The sequence below is a fragment of the Lontra canadensis genome, unplaced genomic scaffold, assembly GCF_010015895.1.
Source record: "Lontra canadensis isolate GAN:19392208 unplaced genomic scaffold, GSC_riverotter_1.0 scaffold27, whole genome shotgun sequence".
In the NCBI taxonomy this organism is placed as follows: domain Eukaryota; kingdom Metazoa; phylum Chordata; class Mammalia; order Carnivora; family Mustelidae; genus Lontra; species Lontra canadensis.
The window spans coordinates 9,459,389-9,472,053 of record NW_022631021.1 but is presented as its reverse complement, the minus strand read 5'-3'; positions in this window follow the sequence as shown (position 1 = coordinate 9,472,053).

The following is a 12,665-nucleotide window of genomic DNA, read 5'->3' as shown; positions in this document are numbered from 1 at the left end:
TATCTAGAGGAGCTTTCCTTTTCACAAGTGAATATTGAATAATACAGTTTATAAATTAAACTAGACTAAAAGAAATCTCATTTCTTCCTTAATATTGCAGAATATCAAAAGTTACTGGAATGGGATTTCTCATAATATTTAAAGGAGGTGATATAGCTCCAAGGGAACCATATTTGAACAATTGAAAAACATGGGAATTTTGAATTTAGGTTTAAGTCTAGGCTCTGAGTTTACAACTAGGAGACTTCTGCTAAGTTTAGTAACTGCTAAGATTTAGTTCCCTCATTTATACAATAGAGAGAGAATAGTACTTTTCACATGGTTAACTCAATGATTACATGGATAGTAACACTTCACAAGCACTATGCAAATATCTTTTATTGTTTATATAATATCTTAACTTCAGAATTCTTTATGCGATTAGATATATAGAAATTTGAAGATTTTCATAACTCCAGTTTTTAAGACCCCAATACTAAACATTTGGTTTGGCACTTATGAGGTGCCAACCACACAAATTTAAATAACTCAGATTTTTTGTTTGTTTTAACAGTGTAGAATACAAAGTTTGTCTTCTATCCCACCATGCTTTTTTTTTTAAATAATGTTTTATTTTACAGTGAATCTTTATTTTTCATGCCAATGATTTTTCTTCTTTAGTATGGAACACAATGGGATAATAATTTAATCAATTATTTATTTTCAATAATGTGATTGCTTTCAAGTTTTCAATGTCCTAAGCAAAATTGTAATGAGCCTTCTTGAGGCTAAATTTTATGGAAATGTGATTATTAACTTATATATTTTATTCTTAAATAATGCAATTGTTTGCTTAGGATGATAAAATAAAATTTTCATGTTTAACTTTAAAAAAATTACAAATTAAAATTTGTGGGTGGAGGGTCAGTGAAGTTAAATTTAGTCAACATAGGTCATCTTAAAAATGACCTGGTTGATTTCTTTCAAATTTAAGTTGTATGTAATTGATGTTAGTTATGTAAGTGAATTTGCCAGGCAGTTTTTAAACATCTATTAAGGATAATTGGGATCTTAAGTAGCCAAAATTTTTGTATTAAATACAGCAAAAGAGTGAGCCAATTGAGAAGCATCTGCAACCTTGACAAACTTAAGAAAATTCAAAAAATTTAAGATATTTTCCACTGTGCATGAAATAGTGTATAGCATGAATAGAAAGTTACAAGAGAAAATGTTATATAGGACTCAGGACGTTTTGTAATTTTCTGGTAACATGGTTTGATCACTTTTTTGCTTAAATTTAGGTAAGGTAAATCAGGATCATGATCAATAAAGAAATGACAACTGTCTTGTTAACAACCTGGGTCCTATTGCCAAGATTGTTGAAAGAAGTAAACTATCTATGTCTTCATATCTTTTGCTCAATAAGCATGTTTTAAAATCATTTCCTGGTATGCCTCATCAAGCCACTGCTTCATTTCTTCCTGCATAATTTTGACAGAACTGTTTGTAAAATCAATGCCTGAGAGCTGTGTTTGGATTTACTGCTGGATCCAATTACTGTGTATTATCATAAAAAGCATCAAACTGAAAATTATTGATGGTGCTTGTTTTGTGAGCATGCAACTGTTAATTCTAAATATAAATATTTTAATGGCACAATTTCTTACTATTATAGAAAAGAAAAGAGAAATAAGACTTCTAATATGGAAAAATAAACCACTTAAATTTAAACAAAGTTCTTACTTAAGAAATAAATGCAATTGTATTTTATACACAATTCAGACAAAAGAGTACTTTAAACAGCTATGATTAATAATACTTGCCAAAGATTGCATGAGCGAGTATTTTTATGCAAAGAAAACAGTTTGTCAGGAATGTTGGCTTAAAATTTTTATTATGTCTCAACTGCACTTATGATTTAAAGAAGAATTTGGGAAACTGTAGAGCCTGTGGGCCCAAACTGTCCCACCCCATTCATCTATTTGCAGACTGGGGTTGGTTTGCCTTACAACAACAAAGTTCAGTAGTTATGACATAGACCTTACAGACAACAAAAATAAAATACCTACTCTTGATCCTTTACAAAAGGAAAAAAAAAATAGTCTGCTGGCTTGCTTTAAAATATTAAATGTAGATTTTTATATAGTAGTTTCAATATTTAAAGGAAATTTTGAAACTTCAGTATGATCCTAATTTGTTAGAGGTATATAATTGAACTCAAAGCTTGAAGTATAAAAATACTATAGCAAATTAAATTTCTATCTATGCCATTTGCAAAATGAAAATAATCGCAATTACAACTATTGTTCATTACAGTTACTTATGGGAGTGGCTTACTCTTCAAAGACTCCTACTGACTCTTGTCAAAAGGGTATTTTTTGAAGAAAAAGTTTAAATACAAAGAAAGCATTTACTTGGATAAAATGATGATAGAAAAACATGCATATGCATAAAATATGATGATAGTTGAATATAAATGGCAAGAACTGCTGGTTCATTAAATGGGCACTGAGAGACTTAAGAAGGGAGATCCAGAGATTCTGAGCATAAATAAAGCTCTCTCATTTCCTCAAATCTACTTGAGTGTGAGAGTGTTTTCCATTACCCTACCTCTGTGAGTATCTCCAGCACCAACATGGTGATTCCCATGAGGAAGGTGGTATTAGGAGAAATAAAAGAAGATAAGCTAATTACAGAACTCACTGGAATGAGGGCAGTTACAATTCAGACATAAAGATGGGAAAATAAAGTACCATGTGTACATGTAATACAACTAAGTGTTGTAATATTTGTTTTTAATTGAAGTATAATTTACATACTGTGTTATGTTAATTTCAGGTCTACAATATATATATTATTTTTATATACTCAGAAAAAGTGTTATTTTTTAATTCTTCTTTTGGATAAACACTCAGAAAATATTAGATATATTCAGTTGAATTTTGTTTGTTTTAATTTTAGTGTAAAGCCCTTTAAAACTCCCCTTGAGAAGCAATGGCATTTAGTAAGTGCGGGGAAAAAAATGGTGAATTGCTTTTGCAGTCTTACCCCTCGGTGTTAATTCAAATTCATTTTCCCCGGCAGTTGGTTTTTTGTTTTTTTTTTTTTTTTTTTTTTTTTTTTTGGTCTCGATCATTAATCAACTTTCTTAGACACTTACTTAATGGAAAATATAATGCAAACAGCCTTTACTAAAAGTAAAATTTTAATTTTCTTTGCCAGGGACAAGCGTAGTGTTCTTTCCCACTTCCCCCACCACCCCAAAGGAAAAAAGAAACTGATGATAACAGAACTATAAGAGGGGTTGTCACAGTTCTCTATCTATTATAATAAGATAGTAGAAATTGTATATAGGAGCAAAGTAAATGGGATTTTTGAACTCTCTTTAGTATGTCTATTATGTCTTTTAAAAAATATTTTTTTAATTTCTTTTCAGTGTTCCAGAAGTCTTCATTTATGCACCACACCCAGTGCTCCATGCAATATGTGCCCTCCACAAAATCTGTTATGTCTTAATATTAGTATGACCACTTATTTTCACATGTAAAACTAAATATTTAATATAATTCATAAAGTTACATCCTCAGTATTTTCCTTTATGAGAATTCTATTTAATATTAAAATTTGAGGGTACATTTTTCTTCTTTGTTACAATAGCTCTATAAGGACTGTAAAAGTAGCAATCATTTGTTTAATATGCCTGTAACAATCTTGCTAATACTAATGATCCGTCCAACATTTAAAATCCTTTTTATTGGGGCGCCTGGGTGGCTCAGTGGGTTAAGCCTCTTCCTTCAGCTCAGGTCATGATCCCAGGGTCCTGGAATCGAGCCCCACATTGGGCTCTCTGCTCCGCAGGGAGCCTGCCTCCACCTCTCTCTCTGCCTGCCTCTCTGCCTACTTGTGATCTCTGTCTGTCAAATAAATAAATAAAATCTTTAAAAAAAAATCCTTTTTATTTTCTCATCACATTTTTTTCTAAAACATGTTTTTGTATGATGAATTCTCCAAATTATGAAACATAAGTTTCATGATAGGTTATATGAAACTACAGGTTTTTTGTTATTTCCTCATTGCAAAAAAACTGGCAAAACTTGTAGTCTCCCTAAGATTCTGCCTTTGCAAAAATATAATAAACCCTATCTCATAAGTTTGTCTTAAGGACTGAACAAAGTAATGCATGTGGAAACATTTTGTGAATTTTTAAGTACCCTTCAGACAGGTATTTCCATGGTCATTGTAAAAAATGTGTCTTAATTAAGAAGGGACCCGTTATTCTTGATAAATTGTTATTTAGTACCTATTTAAAAATGAGAACTCCTAAGTAAGCACTACCTCAAATAGTGCTCAAGTTCAAAGATTCTTTAATTCATTTAAAAGGTTTATATCTAAGTTTTCATTAATATCACACCAAAATGTTATTTGCTAAAATTAGAAAGTTAATGTTTCCCTTAATCATGCTAATCTTTAAATGAACAAACCCAGTAAGGAAACAGGAACATTCTGTTCAACAATGATAATGGAGATGATTACAGAATTTTAATCTAACAGACACAAATCTTAGAAGAAAAGTAAACCCAACTATTTACTTGTTAAGAGGGAAAAAAATGTTAGTTTTATTGGTTACTTGTCTTGGAGGGATATGAATAAAACAACTTAGAATAAATATGCCACTTTATTATTTTCTGATTTCTGGAAAGAACCTCTCATTAGCAAAGGGCATCTATAATTTTTCTAAGAAAAAATGTTATAATCGATCGTTTTTCTTAATATTAATAATTATGGCAATATTAATAATGCAGTCATACACATTATAACATTCATACCATAAATAATTTATACTATATTAATAGTTGTTGAATAATTAATATAGCTCAAGCACACAGTAATTGGCTTGAATATCTGAGAAGTATAATTGTGAAAATAAAAACAATTCAGATTTTACTTTTACATTGTCTTTGTACGTGTTTTCAACCATCTCAAAATCATAAGAGTTGGAAGAAATTACATTTGGAAACGGAAAAAGAATGGTTTTTCCTCAGCGTTTTTTGACAGGTTAACCAGGCTACTGAGCTCATCCTATATTCACAAGAAATTTGTGAGATCCAGGAGCAGGTATACTAATGCATGTTTCCATTCAGGTAACTGAGGTTATCAGAAGCTATAGAGTTATGATTTTCAAAAACCTGAATGTAATAAATGAAAAGATATTATTATCATAGCTATTCAAAATCCTTGAATTCAATTTAATAATAGCTAAGGAATGTCTGTGCACAAATTATTTGCCAAGTATTATAAGATATAAAATATGAGAAAGTAATAATTCATATTTTTAAGAAACAGATTCAGCATAAATGTCCAGAACTTGAGGCTAGAGTGAATTCAGAATAAAAATGAAAACTTTTTCTCAACTACTCATTGTCTTATTTATTTATTTATTTATTTATTTATTTCAGTGTTCCAAGATTCATTGTTTATGCACCACACCCAGTGCTCCATGCAATGTGTGCCATTCTTAATACCCACCGCCAGGCTCACCCAAACCCCCACCCTTCCCTCCAAAACCCTCAGTTTGTTTCTCAGAGTCCACAGTCTCTCATGGTTTGTCTCCCCCTCCGATTTCCCCCAATTCACTTCTTTTCTCCATCTCCCAATATCCTCCGTGTTATTCCTTATGCTACATAAGTAAGTGAAACCATAAGATAATTGACTCTGTCTGCTTGACTTATTTCACTCAGCATAATCTCTTCCAGTCCCATCCATGTTGATACAAAAGTTGGGTATTCATCCTTCCTGATGGAGGCATAATATCCCATTATATATATGTTCCATATCTTCTTTATCCATTCGTCCGTTGAAGGGCATCTTGGCTCTTTCCACAGTTTGGTGATTGTGGCCATTGCTGCTATGAACATTGAGGTACATATGGCCCTTCTTTTCGCTATATTTGTATCTTTGGGGTAAATACCCAGTAGTGCAATTGCAGGGTCATAGGGTAGCTCTATTTTAAATTTCTTAAGGAATCTCCACACTGTTTTCCAAAGTGGCTGCACCAACTTGCATTCCCACAAACAGTGTCAACTATGCATTTTCTTTTCTATTTTGGAGGCTGGAAAACTTCCAGTGCTATATGTAGAACTCTTATCTTAGCTCTTTGGTATTTCTCTTTTTGTTTTAATGCATTGACCTCACTTTTTAATATTTCATTTGATTCAAACTTTTCAAAAATACTTATAGCTTATTTGATTTTTCACTATCATGCTTATGCCCTATTAATATCACACATCATTGTGTGTTTAAATATTATATTTTTGGCACTGGTAAATATTGTGTCTTTTATTAAGAATTGAATTTCTATCCCATCCACCACCCAAGATATATCTATAGTGGTATTTGTCTGGGACCGAACTTTTAGGTTTAAAATTTATAGGTCATTTAACTTAAGAAATCATATAGGGAATGAGCTAGTCTAAACTGGTTTAGAGCAGGTAATCACATTTTAGCATTTAATTGGGTGTCTGTAGAATCAATATTCTTACGTAGTTCAGTCTTTTAAGAATCTAAACTCTTAAATGAAGGAAAGAGAGGAAGGCAGGGAAGCAATAAGGAAGAAAGGAAGGGAGGGAAGAAGGAGGGAGGAAAGCAAAGAAGGGGGAAGGAAAGAAAGATGAAAGAAAAAAATATAGAATACAATGGCAGGGAAAATAGAGTCAGAATAGGCAATTTTAATATAATACTATATTTTTCTTATAAAAATATAACCTTTATCATAAAAAGACCAAAAAAAAAATGTGAAATGTCCCTAAGAAGACATATAATAGGTGACATTTTAAATAGCACTAGTATTCTGCCTATCAGAGGCCAGGGGTACAGGTCTGTGAATCGCCAGGTTTACACACTTCACAGTTGATTTTTATTATTATTTTACATTGATTTTTATTATCATGAAGTTATTTTGTTTGAAATTCATATTGATACCTTGTTGCTCTCAATAATTCAAGAAGGCCAGTACGTTTCAGTAAAAGAATCAGTGTAATTCATTTGTATGGCTCATTGAATCCAAACTAAGGCTGCTTCACGTTTTTTTTTTTAAGTTTTTATCTATATTTTATTTTTCTGCAATGTTTAATATTCGACTTCTATTAAAAGTACATTGTGACTAATAATTTATAAGGTATAAATGAACAGTATTTCAACTGAGACACATGTCATGTCTTTCAAGAAATGGTGAACAATTTCGTAAGTATATCAGTTATAGATACACATATGCTGTAAGAGAACAGCAATGACAAACCTACTGTGGAAATACATAGAGACATATTGGTGAACTTTCTGCTTGTAGTCCTGAATACAATAGACTTTGACATTTCTTAGGAGATAAGTCTCATGATTTCAAAATATGAAAATAATAAACAACAACACAGACCACCCTTTAAGTGTTTGAAGATGCACAGAAAAATTTTTAGAAACTACCATGTCTAATTTTTTCTGAATAAGAATATGAGTCAACTATTTACATTGTAAGTAATTGTCATCTCCAAATTTGATCATTCACTCTCAATCTAAATGTTTTTGGGAGCTAAGAGCCACCCATTTTGAAGTAATAACTTCTCTCTTCATATTAATCTAATTACCAAGGTTAATAGTTAGATTTATATGAATACCAGTCTTTATATTATTCTGTCATAAGAAATACTATGCAGCCAGAAGCAGTGGAGAGCAATCACATTTATTTGATGAGAATTCTGGGTAGATGCCTGGGATCCCTTATTGAAAAAAAATAATAATCATCCAGAATCAAATATCTTTTATTACCTTGTAGAGGGTATAATTCTTCCCTTCAGAAATTAAAATCTTAGACTTAGCAATGATCTCAGATATACCCTAATACACCTGAAGAAGGAATCAGGAATCTGAAGAAGATTCCTTTTATAAAAGATCATGGAAGTGTGACTTTTTGGCTTCTGCTTTAAAGCATCCAGAGGTCACCATATTTTGTTTTACTGAAGATAACCATTCTTGTTCCCCTTTTGTTGAACCAAAGGTACTACACATTTGGTATACATATAGACATTATTAATTAAAACACAGCTCTAACCATAATTTTATTTTACTTTCATCATGACCTATGAAATAGACAAGGTGGTTATTAGTATCACCAGCTTATTGATAAAATTGTGGTTGAGAAAAGTTGTAGCTTTTTTTTAAAAGATTTTATTTATTTATTTGACACAGAGAGAGATCATGAGTAGGCAGAAAGGCAGAAAGGCAGGTCGGGGGGCAAGGGAGCAGGCTCCCTGCTGAGCAGAAGCCAGTTGCAGGGCTCCATCCCAGGACCCTGAGATCATGACCTGAGCCGAAGGCAGAGGCTTAACCCTCTGAGCCACTGAGGCACCCCTAAGTTGTAGCTTTTTGAGATGTTATGTCCAATAGTTGGGAGCTGAGACATACTTCCAGGCATTCTGATTTCTAATCAGGATTCATTTTACCCCACATCCTACAGCCAAATTCCCCATTAACCTTTTTAGCATCTTTTATTTTTTTTAAACAATAAAAAGAGACTATATTAAAGTTCATTAGCATGAGAATGTCCTTGATTGACACATCCTTCATGATAACTTTACAATTCAGTTTTTCAAAACTAAGTGTGCATTTCTTTTTTAATTATCTAAATATCCTTAAATTACCTAATTCCTCAAGATTCTTGATACACTTGTCAAAAAAGAAACCAATATATCAGAGCTTATGGTATGGCTCAAGAAAGGCACACTATCTTACATGGATTATATAGGAACAATTTCACTAATTATCTTTCTTCTATTGGACACAATGTTCAATAAATACATTTACTATTTAAAAGCCACATAACATTACTGGTTCATATTTGCCAAAATATTTTTTTAAAGTCTTTAACAAGTACAGCATTGGATCCAATTCTTTTTTTTTAAATTTAATTTAATTTTATTTTTTATAAATATATAATATATTTTTATCCCCAGGGGTACAGGTCTGTGAATCGCCAGGTTTACACACTTCACAGCACTCACCATAGCACATACCTTCCCCAATGTCCATAACCCCACCCCCCCAACGCTCCTCCCCCCTTAACCCTCAGTTTGTTTTGTGAGATTAAGAGTCACTTATGGTTTGTCTCCCTTCCAATCCCATCTTGTTTCATTTATTCTTCTCCTACCCCCTTAACCCCCCATGTTGCATCTCCTCTCCCTCATATCAGGGAGATCATATGATAGTTGTCTTTCTCCAATTGACTTATTTCGCTAAGCATGATACCCTCTAGTGCCATCCACGTCATCGCAAATGGCAAGATTTCATTTCTTTTGATGGCTGCATAGTATTCCATTGTGTATATATACCACATCTTCTTTATCCATTCGTCTGTTGATGGACATCTAGGTTCTTTCCATAGTTTGGCTATTGTAGACATTGCTGCTATAAACATTCGGGTGCACGTGCCCCTTCGGATCACTATGTTTGTATCTTTAGGGTAAATACCCAGCAGTGCAATTGCTGGGTCATAGGGTAGTTCTATTTTCAACATTTTGAGGAACCTCCATGCTGTTTTCCAGAGTGGTTGCACCAGCTTGCATTCCCACCAACAGTGTAAGAGGGTTCCCCTTTCTCCGCATCGTCGCCAGCATCTGTCATTTCCTGACTTGTTAATTTTAGCCATTCTGACTGGTGTGAGGTGATATCTCATTGTAGTTTTGATTTATATTTCCCTGATGCCGAGTGATGTGGAGCATTTTTTCACGTGTCTATTGGCCATCTGGATATCTTCCTTGTAGAAATGTCTGTTCATGTCCTCTCCCCATTTCTTGATTGGATTATTTGTTCTTTGGGTGTTGAGTTTGCTAAGTTCTTCATAGATTTTGGACACTAGCCCTTTATCTGATATGTCGTTTGCAAATATCTTCTCCCATTCTGTCAGTTGTCTTTTGGTTTTGTTAACTGTTTCCTTTGCTGTGCAAAAGCTTTTGATCTTGATAAAATCCCAATAGTTCATTTTTGCCCTTGCTTCCCTTGCCTTTGGCAATGTTCCTAGGAAGATGTTGCTGCGGCTGAGGTCGAAGAGGTTGCTGTCTGTGTTCTCCTCAAGGATTTTGATGGATTCCTTTCTCACATTGAGGTCCTTCATCCATTTTGAGGCTATTTTCGTGTGTGGTGTAAGGAAATGATCCAATTTCATTTTTCTGCATGTGGCTGTCCAATCTTCCCAACACCATTTATTGAAGAGGCTGTCTTTTTTCCATTGGACATTCTTTCCTGCTTTGTCGAAGATTAGTTGACCATAGAGTTGAGGGTCTATTTCTGAGCTATATATTCTGTTCCATTGATCTATGTGTCTGTTTTTGTGCCAGTACCATGCTGTCTTCATGATGACAGCTTTGTAATAGAGCTTGAAGTCCGGAATTGGGATGCCACCAACTTTGGCTTTCTTTTTCAATATTCCTTTGGCTATTCGAGGTCTTTTCTGGTTCCATATAAATTTTAGGATTATTTCTTCCATTTCTTTGAAAAAAATGGATGGTACTTTGATAGGAATTGCATTAAATGTGTAGATTGCTTTAGGTAGCATAGACATTTTCACAATATTTATTCTTCCAATCCAGGAGCATGGAACAATTTTCCATTTCTTTGTGTCTTCCTCAATTTCTTTCATGAGTACTTTATAGTTTTCTGTGTATAGAGTCTTAGTCTCTTTGGTTAGGTTTATTCCTAGGTATCTTATAGTTTTGGGTGCAATTGTAAATGGGATTGACTCCTTAATTTCTCTTTCTTCTGTCTTGTTGTTGGTGTAGAGAAATGCGACTGATTTCTGTGCATTGATTTTATATCCTGACACTTTACTGAATTCCTGTACAAGTTCTAGCAGTTTTGGAGTGGAGTCTTTTGGGTTTTCCACATATAGTATCATATCATCTGCGAAGAGTGAGAGTTTGACAGTGGATCCAATTCTTACCAATTCTTGTACTTGCATAACTTTTTAACCTAAATGCATTAATTTACATTTCTTCTTATTGAACACAATTCCCTTGAATTCTACACATCAATCTATTCTGTCAAGAACTTTCTGAATTTTAATTTTGCCATCTATCATATCTACTTCTGCTTTTTGTCATCTACAAAATTGATAAATATATCTTCTTTATTTTAATCAAAATTGTTTGGATAACCATTGCACAGAACAAAACTGAATTTCAGATGTGCACTTCTGAGCCTTGGTTTCTTTATTTCTAAAGAGGTAGAGCTGATTTAGCAGGTTTAAAATTCTATGACAAGCAAATCAAGAGCCATATTTTTCTAAATACATATTCTTTAGAATATATATAAATAAAATATATCATATATATGATGCTTAAAACACTTAAAGTGTCTAGTTCTTTAATAATTCTGCCACTAATTACTATTTTAAATTTAATGCATATACTAGAAATTTTCAAGTGTAGGGTTGCAATTCACTGGTAAGTTGTGATTACCATAAGGCATTCCTATTGCATTGTTAATACGAATAATTAGGTGTCTATATTATTGTTATTTTGTAATTTTGTCATTATAATATGGTATTCAACTATATCTCAAATATAACTTCGGTCTCCTCCTGTTGTATTCCAATGATCTCTGAGTGAGACTGAAAGGTGTGGAATTACAGATACTGTGCCAAGCCTGTAGTACTCAGAGACCTGATTTCAAGCCTACTCATATAAAATGTGAAAAGAAAATTTGAGACAGCTAAATTTAAATGTAAACTCCTTGACTAAGATAATGGATCTTATTTGCCACAGTATCACTGAAAGAATACATAACAGCATGGTACATAACATTTCTGTTTTATTTTCTACTTGCATAACAAGATTAATTAAAGAGATATTTTTATAAGTAATCCTTAAGTTAGCATTCCTAAATTAGCTCATTTTTATATAACAAAATTTCATTTCTTGGGGGATCATAATCCAGCACTTTACTTGAAACAGTTTTATTTGGTAACACTATAAGCAATAATAAACAAGAACCATTTTGGGGCACCTGGATGGCTCAGTCAGTTAAGCATCTGCCTTTGACCCAGGTCATTATCCCAAGGTCTGTGGTCAAGTCTTCATCTGGCTTTCTGCTCAGCAGGGAGCCTGATTCTCTCTCTGCCCTTCCCTGCCGCTTAAGTATGCTCTCTCTCTCTTTCTCTCTCAAATAAATAAGTATAATGTTAAAAACAAATAAACAAAAAAACATTTTAAATAATCTCATTTAATAATAAAGATCATCATTCCTTATTTCCAAGAACATGTATCTGATTTACTTCTCTGCCCTCCATGAGGTGCCTTCAACTTTCCTATTCCAGTGATTATATCTACTCTTCAAGATAACACAAGCTTTATCTACCAATGTCTTGTTTCCTACAATTACAAAGAAAGGAAAATTTCTGGGCAATATTTAGCTGATGGGATTTCCAAGGAAATTGGTGAAGTTCTTGCCTAGTTTCTTCTTGCTACTTATTGTGAAATAGGAAGGGAAAAATAGAGAGAAAATTGATTGAGAGAAAAAGTGGTAAGTATAAAGGAACTAGTACTTGGTAATTTTGGAAATTGCAAGCATCTATATTCAAAATCATGTCTGGAGATAAACATCTGAAATATAGACACTTAAAGAGCCCTCAAATGTAAATTCAATAT